The sequence below is a fragment of the Corvus brachyrhynchos genome, unplaced genomic scaffold (assembly GCF_000691975.1).
Source record: "Corvus brachyrhynchos isolate BGI_N302 unplaced genomic scaffold, ASM69197v1 scaffold283, whole genome shotgun sequence".
Lineage (NCBI taxonomy): Eukaryota > Metazoa > Chordata > Aves > Passeriformes > Corvidae > Corvus > Corvus brachyrhynchos.
In genome coordinates, this window is record NW_008237409.1 from 3343570 (window position 1) to 3366913 (window position 23344).

The window sequence follows — 23344 nt, forward strand, 5'->3', positions numbered from 1 at the left end:
GTTTTAAAAAGATTCAGCAAAGCTTAGTGAAAACGTACAATAAACATGCTTACCCTTTTATTAGGAAATGCTGAAGGGTTTCAGAAATCTCTGTTGCTGGTTTCTCACCATGTCAGTTCAGCCCTGAGTTCCTGATGTCATCTGGGGTTTGCCCGTTGGGGCTGGGTTTGCAGAGTGGTTACACAGCAGCCCTGATCCCAGTGAGCACGTGGAGTGCTCGTGGAGATGGGAAGGGATCTGTCACTCTGTGGAAAATCTGTCACTCCTCTTCTAGCACAGGCTCTGGGATAAGGGAGAGATGCAGTGTGACCCCAACAGGGACTCGAGTGTGTGCTGGCTCTCAGGCAGAGTCTGCTCTGCCTCCAGAGTCCTGTATCAGGCCAGCGCATTAACTTAGGATTATCAGAAAATCAACTTTTAGCTCCTCATCCTAAGAACTTCCCAAGAGACCAGACTCTGTCTGCCAGTCCATTTGATTTTTAATTGCACTTACACAACCTTGGCGAGAGTTGTAAGGGCTAAGTGTAAGGAATTCTTGACATCACCACCTTCACACACATTACCCCGCAGCAGACTTTATCTGCTTTCATCAGCCACCCAGAGCTTTTTGACCTACATTAACAGGACAGAAAATACCTGATGTTGAGGAAACTGTACTTCCTGGGCTGTTGGCCCCATGTTTCCGCGCCCGAGTCACAAACCATCACCAGGACTCACTGACCTGCTCTCTGCTAAGCTGGGCTGAAGGGGGTGCTGAGACAGGACCAGCTTAAGGGTGGGCCGTGGGAGGTCAAGTTGATTGAAAATGCAGCCAGGCTGCTCTCAGGATTAGTTCTGTTCTCTGCTCTCAAAGGGAGAGGGAAGCTGCTTTGCTGGAACAAAGAGGTGGTGTCAGCTCAGGGACTGCAGGGCCAGGGCTGGGCAGCAGCCGGGACTCAGCTGAGCTGTGGCCACTCCTCACAGCGATGGTCAGGTCACACGGGGTCACCTGCCCAAACACCCCCTCCACAAGAGCAAATCCTGGACTCTACACCTTGGGAAGGGCATCCTCTGGGCACACCAGAGACATTCTGGGGTGAGCGTTGCATTTCCCGTTTGCAGGGCCCAGAGCAGAGTCTGCCCCAGGCTGGCAGGGACACGGCAGGGACATTTTGACAGTGGGACATTCCCTCCATCCTCTTAAGCCGGCAAATCCCACTCCCTTCGGGCTCCTCCTCTGGCTTTGTGAGGAAAAGCCAGATGGGAGAGCTGTGTGACCCGCGGGGCATTCCCTGGCCACGGCGATGAGCCCGGCTTGGCTGCCAGCGCCAGGAAAGGGCTTATCCCGGAGAAGGATAATAACAGAGTGAGGGGAAGGAGGGCTGATCGGGTACCCAGCACAGTGCTCTGCTTGCTGCCTAATTAAAATTTCATTAAGTTGGTTCGAATCCCTTGATGGAGGTCACAGGCACACCATTGATGTGCTAATGTCTTACTTTTTCCCTTTTCTCTCTCTTTCACTACTATCCATCATCCTCTTAGATAAAGCAGTGCCATTAGGAACTGCTTTCCAGCATCCCCAGATGCAATGGCACTGAAGGAGAGACAGCCATAATTCATTAGACGTACTATCTGTCTCTTATTTTCTCTCTAATTAAAAAAATGCCTTCCCCCCCACCTTGAATCAGTTTGGGCATTAACCCCTCTGGTGTTCTGTTGAATATCCTGATTAGCTGGAAAGTGGAAAAGTTGCCTGGAAGGCCAGGACTGGCTGAGCTTTGTTTTAGTGGAGGTGGTGCTGAATTTTGTGCAAAAGCAGCTAAATCTCGGCTGGGCAGAGGCACCCCCTGTGCACGTTGTGGCGTGGGCAGGTCCCCATCCCCCAAATCCCCCATTTGAAGGGGAAGAAATGAGGGCTAGAGCCTCAGTGCCTCCTCTGCATCCGTGTGGCTCAGCCCAAAACATCCCAGCTCAGGGGACTGAGACATCAGCCACCTCCCTGGTGGCATCACCCCCGGAGCTCCGCGGTACTGCCTGGTTTGGGGATCGGGTAACACTGGGCACTTCCCAGCGCTCCTGGGCAGGGATGTCATTTTATGGGAGCAGGATGGAGAAGGAAGATCAAACAGGGAGGAGAAAGCTCTCAGATGGCGCCCAAAGGAAGGTAATTGCCGGGGAGGAGAAGCCGAGGATGTGTGGGATGTGTGGGATCCTCTTCCCGGCCGTCGCGTTAATGCCGCCCAGATGGCGGCTGTTTGTTTCTGTGCCTCGTGTGGGGGAAATACGAGCGAGCTGCGAGGCTCCATCCGCCCACCCCGGCACGCAGCGCCTCCCCGGTGGAGATTCCTGAGTTTTACCGAGATCCCCGGCGCCTCTGCCCGAGGAGGAGGCAGAGAAGGCACCTGTCCACACCTGCATTGGCCTCCCGGGTCCTGCCAACATTCCTGAAAATCCCAAAGCTCGGGTCCCCCACTCAGCACCTCCATCCAGCACTGATTTGGTTTTTTAACAAGGTTAAAATCTTGGTGTTCATTCAGTTCCTATCTCTGCAGGTACAGCACTATGCAGTTTGACCCCAAAACAAATTCCCATAATGAATATTTAAACACAGAGCTCTGATGGGAAAGGGCTGCATTTAAAAATGAAAATGGTTGGATTAATTTTGCCACCTCTTCTCTTACAGTTGACTTTACAGTTTTTCTCCAGCTCATTTGGGGTTTCTTAGATATTTTCTCTCAACAGATACCCCCAAAAAGCCAGACACGCTGTGACCTTCACTTTCTTTTTCTCACTGAGCCTGTGGCTTTATTTCCCAGTTATTTAGGGCATTTATTTTCTGCCCCCATTTCCAAAGGTGCTTAAGCATCTGAGCAGGGCTGGAACACCCCAGCAGTCTGTAACCTTGCCCTCAGCCTGCTGCTCAGGGTACCACAGGTCCCATCCAGGATGGCAGCTGCTGGGGGTGGTCAAGAGCCAATTAATAAATTAAATTAATAAACTAATGTGCATCATGACTCAGTTCATAGTGATGGCAGGAGCTTTGCCAGCTTGGTTTACCTCTGCTGAAACAAACACCAGGGACTGTTTCTCAGCACTAAACATTGGACTGGAGGGTTTATTTTCCCTTCCCCCTTCCTGCTTTAATTCTGGCTTTTAAAGACGAGTTAACTTTTTTAAACTTTTCATTAGGGTTATTAAGGAATTCTTCCCAGGACAGCCATTATGTGACATTTTAATTTTGATTTTTCTGATGAATGAAACAGCATCTTCAGCAGATGTATTGCTTAGTGAATGGCCCAGCCATGGCATGTGTCAGACCTGTAAAACACTAAAATAACGGGCAGGGGATTGCTGTTAATCGGAATTTATTACGCTACATAAAGGCATATTTACAGTCCCACCAGGGGACGATTAATTTGTTTGGGATAAACAATTAATCTCCCTGGGAGTGGGAGCAGAAAATCTGACACGGTTTTATGTCTTTTCCCAGCGTGGGAGAGGTGGGATTGCTCAGAGCCCCGGGCTGCTGGGCTCCCTGGGGGCATCTCCCTGGCACTGACAGGGGTCAGCAATGCCCAGGGATGGGGATGGGCAGCCCTGCTCCTCCCTGGCAGGATTTGCACCGGGAGCTGTGCTCTGTGCTGGGATGAATGGGCTTTCTCCTGCCCTGCCTGAGCTGGGCTCTCACAGGCAGCCTCCTGCATCCCCGTTACTCCTCCCCACCCTATCTATTTTTGGGCTTCAGCCTTTGCATCTGTTTCCTGCATCCTCTCCTTTCTGCTCAAGATGCAACAGGCACAAACAGGAGGAGAGAGGGAGGTACTGCATGGTGGGAAGGAGAAAATTTTAGCTGCTGTTCTTTGGTACCTTTGCTCCATGGACTTCTTCAAACTTAAACCTTATTATTTCTCTTTGGAAGCAGCTTTTTGATCTGCAGGAGCAATTCCAGTACAGGGCAGGAGCACTTGGGATAAATCCCAGCTGAGGCCATGGAAAGGTTATGACAAAAGCAAAATTTCTGGTTTCCAAGAGCATATGCAGTGTTTTGGCAGATAATGTCAGCACACACCTTGTGTTCAGGCAGCTCTGGCCCTGGCACCCCCGCAGAATGTGGGAGCTGGACAAAGAGCAGAGGTGTGTCCTTTTCTACTGTCAACTATTTTTGGGGCAGCTGTGCCCCTGCCACCCCTTCTGCCCCCAAGAGCTGCCTGGCAGCCATTCAGCAGCTCAGCATTCCTGGCCCATGTAGCAGCAACCAAACCTCACCATTCACCTTCACCTATTGCCCACATGAATTTCCTCACATTTATTCACAACAAGACGTGTTCCTTTTGCCAAGGCCTGGCTGGATTCTGGTTTTTGGCCACCCCTGTGCACATCAGGGTGGTGCCAGCCCTGAGACCCTTCAGTCTTGTTGCCAAACCAGACCAGCTCTTCTGCCAGTTTAGCACTCACCTGCACCCATCCTGTTTGTGCCTTTTTCCTGTCACTTCGTCCTGAAAAAGACCTTCACACCTCTCTGTGGGGATTAACAGTCTGAGTGCCTCATCAGTTGTTTCCAGCAGGAACTGTGAGTTTTTAGGGGATTTGAGCTACCACAATTAAGGAGAACCTAGATCATTAAAAATAATATGCTTCACACAAGAGAGGAACCAGCCTGCTTCACAAGACCCCTTTCTGCTGAAAAATTCATCGCTCTAAATAATTAATGGTCCTCGCAAAGGAGGATGGTTTTGCCGGGTGGAAGGTGAAATGCAGATGCCAGGCAGAGTAATCCTTTTTTTGTTATGAATCCAGATTTCTTGGCCATGCTGCTGCCCTGGGAGCAGTAGGGGAGCAGGGCTGTGGCTGCTTTCCCCATGGAGTCCCAGGCTGGGAGAGTGTCTGTGCAACGGGGTCACCCATTCCATCCCATCCCAAACCCCATGGGTCCCTCCAGGTGTAGGGACAGGCTAGGGGTCTCTGCTGTGGGTGTCCAAAACTCATGTATTAAGCCCTGAAGCAGCACTTTTCTATTCAGGTCTCTGTGGCTTGGAAGGCTCTGGAGAGGAGCAGATATCCATGCTGGAGCAGCCTCTCCATTTCTCTGGGTAGCTGTTGGCACTGCTGTTCCTTTTGCATTGCATGTCAGGAATTAATTTATCGCTGGGACAGCATTTGCATTGCTCAGTGCATAAATAGGCTATAAATAAGATGCTGATTTCTAATCACTGCACAGCCTCAGGAGAAGCGCTCACACCAGGGTGTCAGGTGGTGCCCACACTACCCTGGCCTGTCTTTCTGCAGTACCCATGTGTCCCTTCTTGGAGCAGTGGCAGCTGCTGGGTAGGACCCTGCAGGCAGTGGCTGTGTCACCCAGCAGTCCAGCTGCTGAACACCAGCTCAGCAGTCAATAACACAGGTAGATGTAGGGCAGTGCCAGACCTGTGGGGCAGCACCACTAATGGGAGGGGGTTTTAGCCGTTTGAACCCCCCACAGCATCACAGGGTAAATCCAATCCCTCTTCCCCTGCTCAGCCTGTCTGTGGTTCCTGCAGGATAATTTACATGTAGCAGATTATTTGTAACCTCTTTGGTGATGGGAGGTAAATGGAAACCTGAATTGGGGGTTGTTTCAGTAATAACCATGGCTGCCCAAAAGCTCAGATATAGGGGGAAAACTAAAAAAGGAAAACTGTGCATTGCTAACCAGAATGTCTCACCAGGACAAGAGGGCTGGACAAGGGCGGAAGTGGGACCTGACCTCCTCAGAACAGCTCCCACACAGGTTATAACATCGAGACTTCTCAGGAAGATGGGAGTGAGACCTGCTTTAGGGCTGTGCTGCTTTGGGGAGCTGAGGCGGGTGTTACCGCAGGGTGACTCACCAGAGCCAGCAGCATTCCATGGAATTCGCTGTGAAGTGACAGGAGTTGATGTGGCTGCCGCAGTGCTGGGACTGAGGTGTCCTCATGCTATTTGAATGCTGTCAAGAGCTGGGTGCTGGAGGAGGAAGGTCCCTTCACTGCCCCCGGCCACACTGCGCCCCTGGCTGGGCTGGCACGTGTCCCTGCTGCCAGTGCCATCCCACTGGCCGGAGTGGTCACCTGCAATGGGGACACAAACAGCAACAGTGCAGTGATTGGACACCTGTACCCAAGGGCAAGCTGTTTTGCCACGAATTAGTGCTTTTCCCAGTTTTTAGGCTGCTGGAGGTGGGAGCAGCCTGCCATGTCAGCAGAGCTGCAGTGATAGGAGCAGTGGGATCTCCAAAATTCCTCCTCATTGCCAGGCCTGCTGAGGCAGGTGCTGTCATGAGATCCATTTCAGCGCTCAGCAGAGGCACTGACACACATCACAGCCATCTAATGGCACCTGTCTTAGTGACGTGGCCCCTCATGCATGTAATGCACTTGCTGTTGTCACTGCAGCCCCAATGCCAGTAACCCCTGGGAGCAGGGGATGGGTGAACCTCGAGCTCAAGGATTAAAAGTGAATTGAAGCAACAGAAGGTAGAAGGGAAAAGGTGGGAGAAGCCGCCCATGACAGGGCTGCACTCCCCATTTCCAGAGGGGGATTTGTGGGGAGGTGTGGTGGTGGGGTGACCTCTCTGACAGCCCCCTGTGTCCTTTCAGACGAGCGCTGTGCTGTGTGCGGGCGGCTGTGCCCTGCTGGCCCTCAGCTCCCTGCTGGCCATCGTCGCTGTCCTGCTGCCCGGCGGAGCCTGTGAGCGCCGAGTCTGCACCCTGGCTGGCTACATGCAGACAGCAGCAGGCAAGTGATGGGGCTTTGCTCTTTGGGGTGGAAAGATGGGGTGTCCTTTCATGGCATCTTGGAGCTCAGCAGCATGAAGAGCTTGCAAACCCTAACCAAGAGTGGGAGAAAAGCAAGGGGCCCTTCAGTTTAGTGATTGTCTTCTGCATTCATCATAAAATCTATTGAAGACCACCTCCAAACAGATACACAGGGCTGTGACAGAGCCTGGGCTGCAGGTCCCACTCACTGCCCCCAGCTCAGGATGCTGTGTAGGACAGGGGTCTGCGGCGAGTGCTGCTGTACCTCTCGGGGTCCAGTGGATGCTCCCTGTGAAGTGTTCAGTTCCATCTTTGTGGTTAAGCCTCTGGAGGGATTTCCCTCTCAGAGCTTTACACCTGAGCCAGGTGGTTGCCCAGCCTGTCCTGTATCTCCCCCAGGCTCCCCAGGCAGCCCTGGTGATGATTCATCCGCTTAAAATTCCATTGCAATTGCCTGTGCTTCTGCCTCGGAGGAGTGCTAGTGCAGAGGGAGAGGGCAGGAAGCTGGGGAGGGACAAACCCCACTGGAGACTGGTCACCACTGCAGGGAGCCGCGTCTGTGAGTGTTGGACCAAACCACCCCAACTGGACATGAGCCACGACAGGAGATTAAAGTGCCCGTTCATGTGTGTGCCCGAGAATAAACTCCTTTCCTTGGGGAAATTCTCAGGGCCAGCCAGGCTTTGTTATCTGCCTGGAAGTATTCAAGCTGCTTTGGGGGGAAATCCTGTTACACGCTCTCCTCTCCAGGGCTCATCCTGTGGGATCTGATTTGGGACAGATGGAGGAGGACAGATTTTAGCCATGACTGCTCCAGCTCAGCCAGGCTGTGGGTCCACAGAGACAGCTGCTTGTGCCTGCTCCTTCTCCCAGTTTGGAGATTCCCATCTATGCTGGCTGGTGGCCAATGGGTCCCCTGGGTGTGGGACAGAGGCTGGAGCAGCCCCATGGCAGCAGATCTCAGCTCCAGCTCAGGGATGGGTCACTGGGAGGTGGCTCGGGGTGGCCTTGCAGGTGGTCTCCCCTGCAGGGGATAATTGGGGTAGAAAAGGGTAACCCCACATTACCTTTGCCTGGGGGGGTGGCACATCCCTGCTGCGTCTGGAGCAGATACAAAGCAAAGCATTAGGAAGAGTCCCTGGAAAGGAAACTGACTGTGGCAGATAAATACAAATGAGGCGCTGTGAGGGGTTCTGGTAATATTGAACAGGCTGTAAATAAACTGTAGGCTCTAAGTGTTATTGACAAATGAAAATTTACTGGGGACGTTTGAGCAAGCTAATGGGTTGCTTTAAACCCTGGCATTGCCTGCTAAGCATTTTGTCTTGTGCTTTTTAATTTTGTGCACTGTGGATTAATTCCCATTCAGAACCAGGCAGCCCTGAGTCAACAGAATTAAATGGTTTAATGTATTTGGATTCAGAAATGCTGCCCCTCCATAATTTCTCTCCTTGTTCCCCCTCCCTCCCTAGGAGGAAGCTTTTCAATAGAAATCAGCTGCAGTGAGGTGACAGGGAGAGAAACTCCTCCCTAAAAATCACATTATCTCAGAGAAAAGCAGGGATTTTAGGACAGATGAAATTACATGGCAAGGAAGGAAAGCAGAGCGAGCCCAGGTGGTTTGGTAGAGCAGCTTTCTGGTGTGGGGCAGCTCTGCCAGGGGGACCCCTTGAGATGCTGGCAGAGCAGTGGAGTTTTGTTTCTCCCAAACCCCAGGTTTCCATGAAACACAGCAGGTCCTACAGCCACCTTTCCTCTGCCTGCCCAGACATTTCCCCCCTGAAATCCAAATTTTGCTCCCATTTTCCCATTTCACAAAGCCAACTTGAGGTATTTTGTTAGAGTACCAAAGGCACAAGTAAATGAGCTTAATACTATAAAACATTGAATTGGGCAATCCAATGTCCTAATAAAGAACCAGGTGCATTCAGCCAGGATCATGAAACATGCCAGGAAGTGCAGGAGCAGAGGTACCAGCAGAGCCAGAATCAGCCCCCACAGGCTCTGCACTGTCTCAGAAAGATGCCCTGAGCTGCACTCACATAAATCCAGGTACAGAGGCCAAGGACTGATTCCTGAACCAAACAGGAATCAATCCTGAGAGCAGCCCCACAGCAAAGGCAGTCAGGCTCAAGCTACAGCTTTAACACTTCCCTGCTGTATTTTTAGAGATCCAAGCTGTGCCTTTTGCAGCCCCAGAAGGGAGGAAGATAAAAACCTCATGCAGATAGAGCAGAGCACTAATTGCAGATGCAGACAGGCCATCAGGGTTCAGAGCTGGGCTAATTGCCACCATACGTTGAACACATGAGTCCTGATGCCTGGCATCCACTCCTTAGGAAAAAACACAACAAACCAACATATCCACACAAATGACAGGAGGATGATCCCTAATCAAAGAGTAAATGAGCAACAGGGAGGGGGGAAGGATAAAGGAACATTTGCTCAGTCAAAGCTGCCCCTGAGAGATCAGAGATGGGGCTCACTCCCTGTTCATGGTGTCAGCTCACTAAAATTAAATTTCTGGGGGATCCTTCCTCCCAAACCTGCATGGCAGCACTTCCAAAATAGCTGAGGTTGCCAAGGTGGCCCATTTATGTGTGGGGTGCTCCAAACCTCAGCTGCAACCCATTGCTGCTTCTGGAGAGGGGTCCTGAGGCTGACCCCAGGGACAGGGAGGGCAAATGGGGGCTGAAATCCTGCCAGTTGTCCTTCAGCAAAAGCCTCTTTGCTGGGGTTTTAAAAACAGGAGTTAATTCCAGGAAGAAAGGTCTCCTGCTGCATGGGGCTGTAAGGGAAGGACAGGGAATGTTCTCCAGGGCTGATTGTGCCTGTACAACCTCTCTGGTGGCTGCCAGGTGCTGGTCAGGGGCCTGTGGTTTATAGCTGGACATTTCAGTTCATCTCTGCACAGCTCTCAGAGCAGTTTTTGAGTGACTGGCAGTGGTGAAGCTGCTGGAAGGAGCACGGGGCCATCACAGTGTGTCAGGCACTGGCTTCACCCACAGGACCTGTGGGTGATGCCCTGGAGAGCCCCAAGGCTCTGCTCTGAGCTGTCACAGCTCACACAGTCCCCAGTAGTGTCACAGCCTGACAGGAGTGTCCTGAACCTGGAGGTGCTGAGAGCCGGAGTAGCCTCTGACAGGTTTCCAGCATGGACTGTGCTCCATGGCCCAGAGCATCCTCACTCCCATGGGAATGGCCTTCCCAGGGCAGTGAGGCTGCTACCAATGAAAACTGAGATTGTAGCCAAGGTTGAGTAAACCCCATCAAACAGCAAATCTTGGCAGATTTCTGCTTTGAGGGCTTGTGGGACTAAGGGAAGGATTATGGGGGGTGCTGTAGGATTAAGCTGCTTGTGACCATGCTCCAGCACTGAAGCTGGTTCCATCTGCTGCTTAGGAACAAGTCCTCACAGGCAGGATGAGCAGCCTCCCTCCACAGCTCCTTTTGCAGCCCTAAAAGCCTCAATAAAACCCGGGTTGTTAAAAAAAAAAACCCCAGCTTTTGGGAAGCTTTTCCCCATGTGCTGTTCAGGCAAAGGGCTCTTGATTTGCTGGCAAGGGGTGGCTGATCCAGCCTCCCAGTGGCCCCACGGCTGCTGATCCTTTCCCTGGTCTCTGAGGCTGGGAAGTGGCCTGGCAGGAGGAGGCTGCAGAGCTTTGCACCTCGGTGAGGGCACAGGCACAGTCGAGCACAGGAAGCCTTCAGGGAGACTTTTGCTTTTACCCCACACTGCTTTCTGTCCAATCCTACCACCATCAACTCACTGCTCAAGACAAACCCAGTGCTGAGGGCAAATGATCCTGACCTGCCTGTGCCTTTCTAAGGTTCTTTTGGTTTCAAAGAGCAATTTCCCAGCATCGCCACGACAGAATCAGAACATTCACAAGACTCCAGCAAGACGGGCGGAAAGCCCCAGTTATGCAATTCCCTCATTTAGCCACACTGTAATCCCAGGTTTCATGGTAGTCCCAAGAGCTTCTTCCTGGAAATTTTGATTGCATTCTGCAGCCAAGATCCTTCTTACTGGCAGCAGCACGATGGCATTACAGAGATGGCCTCAGCTTTTGGTCGGTTAAGCAGCAGCACAAAATGAGGAGACCGTGTGATTTTTGTCTGTTCTTCAGACACTGATCATCCAGCAAGAACACATAAGGAGAGAGAATTGTTCATTTTCACATCAGTGGGGACATTTTAAATGTATCAATGCCCAAGGACTGAAAACCAACCTAGATTAAAATGGCTTGTGCCATTCCCAAGGGAGAGCTGCAGGATGGGTGGGAGCTTTGGCGCAGCCTGGGGACAGCACGGCCAGGGCAGATCCTTGGCATGGACACTACCCCAGTGTCTGTGTCACAGTGTTATTTAGGAAGGCAGCAGATGATCCTTCCCCCTCACTGTGCCTCCCATCCCGCCCTGCATCCCAGCCCACCTTTCAGATCGATGGTGCCCTGTTTCTCGCAGCTTGTGCGGGCTCTGAATGGCAAACAGCACCGTCATCCACATCTGTATTGATCCCTCACACTCCTATCGATCAGCCTGGTGACATACAGGTAATGTGTAATTAGTAACTTAGATAAAAACAGCACCAGGAGGGAGCTGCCTGGCAGCTCCGACCTTGGCTAGTGTGTCCATGGAGCAGCAAACACAGGGGTCGTGGCTGCCTGGTAATTGCTGACCTGCCATTAGTCGCTGAAACTCTTCCCTTGCCTGCAGCCATTGCTCTCATGCTGTTGCTTGCGAGGTCTTGGATCCCTCCCATTCCACCCCTCGCCCAGAAATCCTGATTGGAATACTGGCATGAGGAAGGCACTCTGCCAAGTATCCCTTTCCAATGCACTTGTGGCACCGGCAGCTGTTTGGGATGCTGGAGAGCAATGTCCAAGGATGTTGCAGGGGCCAGCAGAAAGTGGGGACATGCTCTGCTCTTGGGTGCAGTGTCACAGCACCTCTTTGAGGGGACAGAACTGGAGCAGACATCTCCCCAAGGCAGGGGACAGTTTGGGGTTGGGAGCCCAGCGCTGCAACCGACACTAAAAATGCTCAGGGATGGCAAAGGAGAGGAGGGTCGGAGCCGTTCCCAGACCGTGCAGCCTTTCCCACCCCCTCGCACACAGCCCGGGGCGGGGGCAGACCCACAGCCGGTTTCCTGATGGGCGCTTTTGTGGCTGCGGAAGCCCGGGAGCCCCATCCTGTTGACGCCGAGGGTTGTTTGTCAGAAGATATCTTTGGGATTGGGAAGAGGAACTTGGCGGTGGAGGCAGGGCAGAAGCAGCGCCCTGTTGTCCAGGCATTGATTTGATTTAAAATCACCCAAAGCTTCCCCCATCCCTGTTTAAAAATAACATCTTGGCTTTTATCACAGAGCCCACGCGGTCCCTTCTTCTTGTGGCAGTAGCTTCTTGAAAAACATGCTCAGTCCTGATGCAATGGCATTGCTGAATGTGTTCAGGTCCTCACTGCCGTCCTCACCCTCTCCCCTCCACATTTCACGTCTTGTCCTTGCAATAGAGACACCACGCACACTGTTGGAAGCCCTGGTTCCTCCCCTGCTGCACGGCTTTTTTTCCCCCCTGCTTTCTTTAATTACATTAGCAAAGTCAAAAAACTGCCTTTGGCATGTTATTATCCAGTCAGTGAACTTTCACTAATTCCTGACACAACTAATAAATATCTGAGGGCCGGAGCTCACTGCCAGGCAGCTGGAGAGGGGCACAGCCCAGCCCAAGAAGTTCTCTCTCCAGCACCAGTATTGCTCAGGCCTGGCTTACCTGTGCTCTCATTTTGTTCCCTTGCACTGATCCAGCTCCTCTTCTGCTGCATTTTTTGCTAATTTCCTCCAGAATTCAGCTCAGTAAAAGCCACAACCATCCTGGGCCTTGGGCCGGTTTTTCCTGGAGCAGGGACTGCTCTGAACCCCGCGGAGATGCTGGGCACCAGCACCAGGCCCAGGTGTTGTTATTCTATCACTCTGTGTGCTTAAGAAGTTGATGAACTCCTATGTTACAACCAACAATTGACTTTTTTTTCCATCTACCTCCCAGCTGGGAGAGGTTCCCTGGGAGGATATTGCAGGGGAGGAAAATGAACTTGTCAGATCCGCAGATAGACGGGCATCAAAGTGGAACCACAAACATCAGCCTCATCCTTTCAGGAAATTTTTACTTCTGCTGAAACTGTAATTTCTCTGTGCTCACTCCAGTGCATACATTCGAGTGACAGATCATCTGGGTTTGAGAACAATTTCATGATTTTACTTCCAAAACCTCAAATCTTCATCAGAGAGCCAGGCCATTAAACACAGCAGTGAAAGGGAGAGGGGCTGGCAGCTCTCCTCACAGCCAGGCTCCCTGCCACAGGTTAAGTGTAGATCAGCCTTCCCTGGAGCTTCAGCTCATTTCATACAAGGTGCAGAGCTGCTGAAGGAGAAGGGGCCAGACCCCGGCTGTGCTGTAGAGCAGCTGAGCCCTGCTCCACCCCAGTGATGGAAGATAGGGATTCATTTCCATCTGACATTTGGACGGTTTTCTTTCCTCTGCTCAGTTCTCAAACTGTGCTTTGATTCTCTCCAGGTCAGTTTTGCCATTTGGCACAAAGCTGCTGACTTGGTGCCTTTGCCCTCCCTTCAGGCCAGGTCCCAGCAGCAGCAGCAGCAGCGTGCCTGGGCTAATGCCAGGAGCAGAGTATTTCTCAGTAGCCTCATTTAGAGAATAAACCAACCATGTCCTTTCATTGGTTTCATGGAGAGGGGCAATACATTTCCAGTGGCATCAGTGACAGAAGCAATATTCTTTCATTGCTATCATCAGAAAAGAGCAGCTTTATATTGCAAGAAAGAACTATTTCACTTGTACAAAACATATTTTTCGTTCCCTTAAACCTGGGGAAATCCTTGTCATATTAATACGTGGCTGAATTGCTTCTCTTTCAACAGTTCTCCCAGGGATTTGAGCTTAGACCAGTTATTGCACTTGGATGCAGTAACAGTCCATAAAAAAGTATATTCTGTAAATAATAACAGTGCTTTGTAATAAATGGAGACTACAAATAACAAGTGCCACTGGGACTCCAACACTGCTGTCTCCGAGGAAATACAAGCCCCAAGGAGCCCAGCACTGTGCCAGAGCCACGTGTTTCAGATGGGAAAATCCATATTTCATTTGATTCCCTCTGTCTGTGACTCTCCCTTCAGTTTACAGGCAGTCGTTCCTTCTGCTACAACACAGGGTATTTACCTGGATTCTAACATTTTCAAGGCACCAGGGTGGAACTCAGGGGTGTTACCAGAAGGCTCCTCAAGCCGTATCTTTCTAAGCAGACTCCTTCTTGTATTTTTGGTGAGGGATGGCCTTGATAATGGCTCATCTTTCATGAAGTTTAATTGAGCTTGTTGGTTGTTGCAGCAGAGAACCACTGCAGAGAGGGTCCCTCTTCCCTTGCAAGTTCAGCTTGCGTAATAAACCAGATCCTGCAAAGCTTGAGAGCATTTATCATTTAACAGCTGTCATTAGTGGCTGCCCAGCCTGCTTGTTGCATGCCCACAGTGCTGAGAAGGATCACATCCTCTTATCTCTTTGCTATGTAATTACGTGTTCAGCTGATGTTCCTTTTCACAAACAGTTTGACTCCTCCCTTTCCCCCTCCTTGCTTGGCTCATGTTTGTTGGCTGTTGCTGGGAAGATGGAGATAGACCCCTGCAACCCCCCTCCAGGGCCACCTGAGTGTCCTCCCTTGCTGTGGGGAGGGAGCTCATAGCTGAATTTCATGCATCCTGAAGCAATTGTGTAGACACCGCATCATCTTTATTGACTCATCCATCTGGACTGAGTGTAGGGTGTAATGCTGAGAAAAAAGCCTCCCTGTCCTCTCTGATGCTGGCAGGGAGCTTGGCACTGTCAGGAGAAGTTTGCAGTTCAGTCTGCTCAGGGATGCGTTTTAAGGAGCTTTGGTCAGCCCAGCCTTGTCTCTGTCAATGCTGGAAGTTTTTGGCCTGTTGCTAATACCAATATTAGCAGCATGGAGACAGTCTCTGGCCTTGGGAGGAGAGGCAAATGTTTGCTGGGCTGGTTGGATCCTGGCTGTAATTTAAGAGGGGGGGACAAGGACCTGTCAGGACACAGAGCAGGGCAGTGAATAGAGAAGCCATTACCTGTCTGCCAGGACCAACATGCTGCTCCAAAACCTGAAGGCTGATATCAAATTTAGGGTGAAGCAGCGAGCCCCCCAATGCCTCAGAATCTGTTTTGCTGAGATTAGATGAAGCTCATGCTATTTGTATGCCCAGCCTTGGTGAACACAGTGATAAATCTGGGTGGCAGCTACTCGCTGTCCTTTGTGTCACAGATTGCCCAAGCAATTGGTGTCTGTGCACCAGCGAGTCTGGCTTTAGGAGCAGGGATGCAAAGAGAGAGGATTTCCCTGAGAAAGGAGCCATGAAGTTCTGACAAATGGGTCTTTCCAACACCTACAGTCCTGGCTGACTGTGGGTCAGACCCTTTGGTAGGACATGGGGCCTTCCAGTCCTGCTTTGCTTGCTCTGATTTGGCTTCAGTGTCCTGGATAGCTGGGAGGTGGTGCTGGGTGAGCTGGGGCGCCAGCCCTGGGAACAGACACAGGAGCAGTGGCTCTGGGCCAGATCCACTTCCTTTTTGCACAGTCTGACAATGCAGGGAGTCTGGCAGAGGTCTCTGTCCTCCTGTGGGCACGTAGCACAGCTCCCAGGCGAGCTCTGCTTCGGAAATGTTTTGCTCTGCCTTCCTGTCTGAGTCTGTGCTGAGCCGGATTCCTTTGCTGGTAAGGAACAGATCTGCTCGGAGGAGAAATTTACCCTGCACCAAATGTAAACACAGATGGAAATGTGGTGAAGCCCTTTCAAAGTCAAGGGAATAAATCTGTTTAAAAGGCTGAACATCTGGGGCAGTGAAAGAGCAGGTGGAGCATTAACCCCAGAAAGGACAGTGGTGCTGAGGGAGAGGGCACAAACTGCACAATAGGGGAAGTGTCTCAGTGGAAAAATTACCCCAAAGAGCATAACAGAAAGGAGAAAGGGCTTCTTTTTGGATCTTTTTAAAGACTCTTGGGGTTTTTTGAGCCCTATGAGTTGCATCCCAGGCACTTTGGATGGAGCAAGCAGGTAGGCTTTTCCCCTGCCCTCTCTAAGGCAGAATGTGAGGGATGCAGTCACATGTGTCCTCCAGCTGCCAGGAGGGATAAGCAGGATTTTGCTCCCTGGTTAGGCAGCTATTGCTGTGCTGCAGAAACCCCGGAAGGGCAGGCCTGGCATATTCACACCAGTGGGAACCAGCTTCGTGATGGTTTGGTCAACTCCTCTGGTCCAAGCCAGTACATTTTCTATGTTCTACAGTAACAGCACTCCTGAACAAAGGCCTTGGTCCTGCAGGGCTTTATTCACTTGCCTAGCCAAAGAGCTAAAAAAAAGGATAAGCCTTGAATGGCTGAGAAAATGTTAAATTGGGTTCTCCTCCCAGCCGTAACCTTGGCAGAAGCACAGCTCTGGCTGCTAAAGCCCATAAAATGAACAGACCCTGTTGCTCCTGATAGGGGTATAAAATTATAATTACTTGAGGAGTGACTTACGATTCAGTGAAACAAGGATCCTCTCCTTTTTGATTGAATTACTCAGTGGTTATTCCTAGAAGACTGGAAGCAGATGGCAAGCTCTGGCCAGGCGTTTAGCAGCCTGAGTTATGGCATGGACAGGATGGAGCTGAGCTACAACCTGCTGCTCCTGCCTTCCTGCTTGCTTTGGTTCACCATCCTGTTGTATTTCCTGGGAAAGGAGAGGCTAGAGGCTGGGGCAGGACAGTTTGCAGCAATGGATGAGGATGTGGAGCATGTCCAGTAGCAGAGGGCTTGTTTTGCAGCTCTGGTGGCAGCACAGAAATGCAAAGATTTTGTTCCTGTAAATCTAGTGCAGCTTTGGCCCAGGTAGGCACACCTTGACAGCAATCCCAGTGTGTTGTCTCAGGACCCTGTGGATCTGGAAGGTGACAACTGTCCTTCTGTCACACAGGAAAGCTCCCCATCCCTCCAGGCCCAGGAGGAGGATGGATGAAGGCAGACAGTCCCCTGGGCTGGGGTGGAACAAACACAGCTGTATAATTTCTGCCTCACTGCTCCTCCTGCTCCCACCTATCTTGAGCACATCAATAAAATCAAACAGACTATTAGCAGCATGTCCTGTTATCAGTCATGGATGCATGTGCTGAGCATCGGGCAGCCATGCAACCTGCATTTTATGAAGTGCTGCTCCTACCACTGCTGGGGCTGCAGTGATTATCACATCTCCTCTCAGCTGGGCCACACCACAGCTTTTATGAGCTACCCTACATCAAAGGCCCTTTATTTTAAAAGATAAATTAACAATTCACTCCCTTTCTTTTTATTTAATGGCATAACAGCCAGCTGATTACTAGGTGAGACACCAATCTTGTTGCCAAACTGTGCTTACTGCATTGTCTATTTGATTATTTTTATTGAATAAGCAAATGTTCTCTCGGAGCTCTGAAGTCCTTATGAGGGAGACTCATTTTCTGCTACTGTGATCTCTTTGTCACGGGTGGGTGATGTATGAAAACGAATTGCAAATAGCTGTTTACAGCAAGCAAAGTCACAGAACAGCCCACTTCAATTTCTGCTATCTGTCGGAGGCTGTTGTTGGCAATGGTCAAAATTAATTAAGCAGGAAGGAAGAGAGCAGGGAGGCACTATGCATCCAGTTCTGACATTGAAATATTAATGGTGAGCTAATCAAGAAAGAGTATCTATGAATATCTAATCAGCTCACAGTTTGCAGTTTTACTGAAGCAGTGAACTTCTGGGCAGCAGCCCTTTACAGGAGGTGTCAGGAGGGGAGGTGGGCCGGCTGCTCCTGATCACTCTATCTGGGAATAAACAAAGAGCTCCTGCCTGTGACAGGGGCTCAGAGATGTTCTCCTTCCACATCTCACATCCCTGCTGCCACTGGATTCTGCTGCATCCTTCCTGCTGTCACCTACAGCAGCCAGGTCAGAGTGTCCAGCCCATGGCATTCCCAGTGCTGTGTTCCTTCCTCTCCAGTGCCAGAGGGCTCAGCTCCTCCAGGACTGAGCTGCAGCACCTGTCTACATCCAGGTCTTGGGAAAAGGCTCAAAACATTGTACCTTAAACACACAACCTGGCCTTCTCCCTCCATGCCTGGTACAGGGATGGCAGCAGCAGTGACCCTGTCTCTCCTGCCAGTGTGTTTCCAAGTTGAGTTTCCAAGCTTTTTAGGGGGAAACAGAAGGTTGTGCTGCAGGGCCAGGGTACACTGCAGACCCCCTAAGCCCAGCGCCTGCTCAGCTCCTTTCTCCCACCCACCACACAAGCAGGGAAAAACAAGAGGAAACAATCCCATGGCAAAGCTGGGCCAATTCCAATCAAAGCCACAAAAGTAAATGTCGACGTTGGGTGCCAGGAGTCGTCAAGCATCATTTCTTTCTTCAGTGTCAGTGTAATGAGGGCTGTGGCTTTGGAGATTTCTATTGCTGTGTTTCTGCAAACAGTTCCCTCCTCTAACCTCTTGGAAATTGGATTTTGTGGGGCTGAGCAGTTTGTGTGCAGCAGATAGCAGCAGGACTGATAAACAGAAACCTGTTTACACACTCACTCTCATCTAATACTACGACTGGGCAGGCAGCTGCCTAGATTATTTTTTAAATTTCTTTTTTTTTTTAACACTATCAAATGTAATCCTTGTTGGCTGAATGTTTTGCTGCTTAACTGGGAGAAATCTGAACTGGACAGTTTTAGCACGTAACAAACATGAAAATGATATGAAGGAAAGGATAAAGGTAATAAGTAAATCTTAACTGACACAAAGGAAGAATCAAGTGGTGATCAGGAGGGAATAGAAAACCTAGGCTGTCCTGTGTGAGGTGGTATTTCATGTCTTGCCAAGGGAGTAGGACTGGATACAAATCCAAATGCAGAGAGAGTCCTGGCACGTCACTCTGACAGCCACAGGAACTTTCTGGGAAAGGAAAAGCAAAGCAGATGGTATCAGTTAAGAATAGTGGAAGGTACCAGGGATGTCCAGGGAAGTGCTGGAGCCCAGTGGCTGCATCCATTGTCTATGGGAGGGAGAAACCCCCTCATGCAGGTGTGTCAGTGCTGCAGTGCCCAGCTCCAGTTCCTGGGGCTGGTGGGGGAATGAGCAGCAGCATTTCTCCAGAAGGAGCACTCTGCAATGTGCTTGCCTCTGCTGCTCCAATATAACCCAAATCTGTCAGGCTTTAGGGCTTGCTGAGAAGGTCATCTGTGAGCATGGCTAATTATTTCAAGTAAAGCAGCAGGCTAATGCCACTAACCTGCTCCCAGGGACTGAGCTCTGCCCTGTGCTTTGGCTCCGTAGCTGCACACAGGCTGCAGGGAATTACAGATCCACGGGGGTGTGTGTAAAGCTCATGGATATAAACAGATCCCACTGGCATCTACCTTGAGCACAGAGAGAGAAATTCACATTTTTCATAGCGATTCATTCAGCTGTCATGAAAATGCTGCTTGAGCCAAAAGGCAGAATCTCTTCTTTCTGCCATTTAATTTTCTTTAATCTGCTCTTGACATTTATTGAAAGAAGTATTTTACCCACATCAAAGGCAAAGATTTCAAAACATTACATGGAAAAAAAACTTAAGGTCAGTCCAAACAAGGATATGGTGGCTAACATGAGATGAAAGACTCTGGTTTCCACAAGAAAGGTCTTTGTAAAACAAGAGGCCACGATGGTGTGTGCTCTGAGGGCACTGCATTTGCACCCCTGGCAGGAGCTGCAAGTGGTGGGCTTTGTGTGTTTGACACCTTCAGCAATTCAAGCAAGGCTGTCCTTAATATGAGCAGGTTCAAAAGCAAAAGATGCCTTGATAACATAACTTTCCAGAAGGCTCTTCACAGGGATAAAGTGTTTCCCATGGCTCTGCTCAACGTTGGCCTAACTCTCTTTGCCTGGGGCAGTGCTTACAGGCAGAGCTGGGCCCTCCTTTGCCTACACTCTCCATGAGGGAGTGGTGCTGCTTCTCACATGATTAAATGAGCCAAAACACTTGACAACTGAACAAACTGCTGGAAGTGCATCCAGTAGAGGGGCCAATCCTGCAAGGTGCCTCCGGATGTGTGGAGCATCCTGAATGCCAAAACTGAAGAAAGATGTAAAATGTAAAAGATCCTCAGAAAACTTCTGCATTTAGTTCATTTTGCATGGATAGAGGTAACAAGCTGACACAGGTTAATTTATAGCTTGGTTGTATGCTGATTGCAAAGTACACATTTCCAGTCAGCCACCATGAGTAAATCACTTTCCCACTGGTTCTCTTGGCATATAAAAGAAATTTCTCCCTTCCCGACATTTAAAAAAAATCCTAATACGTTATACACTCCATGACTTTATAGCATCTTTAATATTTAAAAGGCTAGAATCTATAACCTCAACCTTTAACAAATGTACAGTAACGTGATAACAAATTTGCCTCGAACAGCTGCTATCTTGGTACCAACTGGCATGAGGAGGAGGGAAGTAATTGGCTTGTTTTCAGATAATTACCATAATTGTAGTGACACCATTTGGATCACATCTAACTGCGTTCCTGCTGCAAGTTGGATAATTTAATAATTGGCAGAATTTAGACTGACAGTAAAGGTAAAGTCAGCATATGGTACGGAATCAGCAGGCACCTCCCTGCACTGCTGGTACAGGCTCTGCTGCTGTTGCTGTGAAGTTTAGCAAAATCTTTAGGTTTTGCTGCTTTTCTTGAGCTCTGCAACTGGGTCACATCTTTGCTCCTTTTCTGATGCTTGACCTGATGAGACCACGTTTTGCACTTCTTGAACCTTCTGATTTGAGATCAATCCGTTCAGTTCAGTCCTGCCCAAATTACTACTTCCTTTGTGCTCTTGAGTATTTTTAGCTGTCCTAGTTCTGATGAGGGCTCGTCAGAGCTCTGCACTGAAAGGGGATTAAACCACGGTCAGGTGCTTCCAGGCAGCAGCCAAATGCGTTTCCCAGAGGTTGAACCCAGACTCCCTGGAGCAGGGCTCGTTCCCCTGGCTGAGCCCTGCCGAGCTGCAGGGGTGCTGGGGAGTGGAGAGTGTTGTGCTTGGCACGATGCACTGCAGGGAACTTGTTCCTCTTGTGCCTTCCTGTCCTTGCTGCTTGTGACCAGCGTGAAGGGGACTCAGCATCTCCTGTGCCTCCAGTGCCGAGAGCTGCCCAGCCAGAGCCCCAGGAGCAGGGGCTGCAAGGTAAGGCCAGGAGGTGGCTGAGGCTACTGGGGAAAGACAAGGAGGTTTTTCAGATCAGCTGGGCACTTTTGCCCAGAGTTGCAAAACAGAGCAGAGCACTGAGCTACTGCCCTGCAATGCCTGTCTGTGGCCTTGCCCTGCCTTTTTCTGCAGGGCAGAGGTGAAGACAGCTGACAACAACACTGACAGTGCCCAAGGAGAGGGGGCTGCTGGAGCTTCTCCAGTCCTCAAATGAGAGATACTCCTAGGGCACATTTACGTGTTTTGCTTGTATGGCTCTTCTGCTTTCCCTGGGCTGAACCAGACACCAAGTGTATTTTCCATGGCTGAGGGGACTGGGGGTACACCCTTAACTTAGGTGTGCAGTGCAGCCCAGGCCTGGGGTCCTGGGGGATCCATCAGATGCTGGAGAGAACTTTGGCACAGAGCAGGGGAAGGGCTCATCTCTGATAGACCCCTCTGCCAAGATGAGGTTGACGGCTCCATTCCAGACTGGGCACACGCAACCCTGGCACAGGAGGGAGGGAAGGGGGATGACTAAAAAGTAAATCCCCATGTTCTGGTGGGTGGTCTCCAGTGTAGTACTGGGAAGGAGTGGGATTGTGTGTTTGTGATGCCTGGAAGCAGCTGCTGATCCCCACACATCCCATCTCCCTGCCCTGCACACAGAAACTGCAGTGGATCCGTTTCCTTGCAGCATTCCCTCCCCCTCTGTGATTTATTGCTGCCAGGAGGCTGTGCATGTGGAGGTGGCATAAATCTCACCAAAAAGAGAGAGAAGGAGGAAATTTGCATTCGCTTCCTCACTGGCATATTGAATGCAGCTTTCCAGTTCACTGCTAAAACCCTGGGCAGGTCCCAGGCAGAGGTACTTTCCTCAATATAAAACAGGGCGAGCACTGGGGCTTCCTTCCCTGCCAGGAGGCTCCCCCAGCCAGTTATCCCCAGATTAATTTCAATCCACTCCTATTTATATTTTGTGGTATCAACCTACATAATTCTGTAGTATTTGCAGGCTTCAAGCATTCACTGTGCTCCCCCGTGCTGATCTGCCAACGGCCACAAACCCTTTCCTCATTCAGACCTTCCAATCCTCCAAGTCATTTCTGTGTCTCACCCACCTCCCTCCAAGTTGCTTCCACCTGGACTGACAGTCCCTGTGCTGGAGTTAAAATCCCCCAAGCTGCTACTGGAGGCTGCAGAAAGCAATTAGGGAGATTACAGTCAGAGCATGGTCATGCTGCTGCAAGAGGTCTGGATGTCCTGTCACAAGCAGCCAGCCTGGACTAAGAGGCTTTCAAATACAGAGCATAAGCAAACAGAAAAGCCTGGCAATCGTTGTCTCCAAGACTGCATTTTGCCTGGAAGTCCATCAGTGTTTTCCTGTGTCAACACTAAACTGGATACAAGGCAAAGCAAGAAATGCAAAAGAGCAAGGAGAAAGCAAGGTGGATATAACACATTAATCAGAGGCAAAAGTTGGAGGCAGTCTGCAAACCTCTGCTCCTGCAGGGGCTGACAGCTGTAAATAGCATATTGAAGCCATGGAGGAAGTAAAGAATTAATTACAGTGCCAAGACCCAATCCCACTTCCAGCCACAGGCAGCATTTATTAAGATCTCACTGAGGCAGGAAAGATTGAACAAGGGGCTCAGGGGACTATGAAGGGGAAAAGAATTAATCAGTTTGTCTCAGGAGACTGGAGAAGTCAGATTAAATAAAAACTGGAAGTGAAATGAAAGGGAGAACAAGATGGTTGGAAACCTGGACCTGTTTGAAGGAGAAACTCTGGAGTCACAGCTGGGAGCAGTCCCAGGGGCTCTATTCTCCCACTACAGAAGTTGGAGAGCTTTGAGGACAAAGGATGAAAGTTTGCCTTGACTTTTTAATACATTTAGAAATGTCACTTTAGGCCTCTTCCTTCCCTTGCCTGGCAGAAGGAGGCCAAGAAAGACATCGCCAGCTCTCCCACCTCTGATCCTTGCTCCAGTGCATCACTAAAGAGCTCAGATTCCCCACATCCCACTTTAACTTGGACCTGAGAGTTAACTCCCCAGCCTGCTGAAACTCCCTGATAGCCAAGCAGGGCAGCAGGGGAAGCTGCCCCCAGTTGAACAAATAGAAGTCCGAATCCCAGAACCAGCACCCTAAAAGGAACATTTTTGTCCCTGCCCATTGTCAGCCCAGTGTTTTCCATCACAATAACATTCAGTTATTTATCTTCTAAAGTGTATAACATTTTCTTCCCTCTTTTGTGCTGCTGCTTTTCTGCCTGCCCCTGTGGGAAAGGTCACTGGGCTTCCACATTCCTG

At 50.3% G+C, this 23344-nt stretch overlaps 1 long non-coding RNA gene across 1 annotated transcript in view; it reads left to right on the top strand.

Moving 5' to 3' along the window:
* The first annotated feature begins 20485 nt into the window (after positions 1-20485).
* Positions 20486-23344, top strand: part of LOC108445906 — a 33877-nt gene continuing 31018 nt past the window's right edge. The window contains exon 1 of the long non-coding RNA XR_001860937.1: positions 20486-21032. This is a non-coding gene — a long non-coding RNA (uncharacterized LOC108445906). The remainder of the gene's footprint in view (positions 21033-23344) is intronic.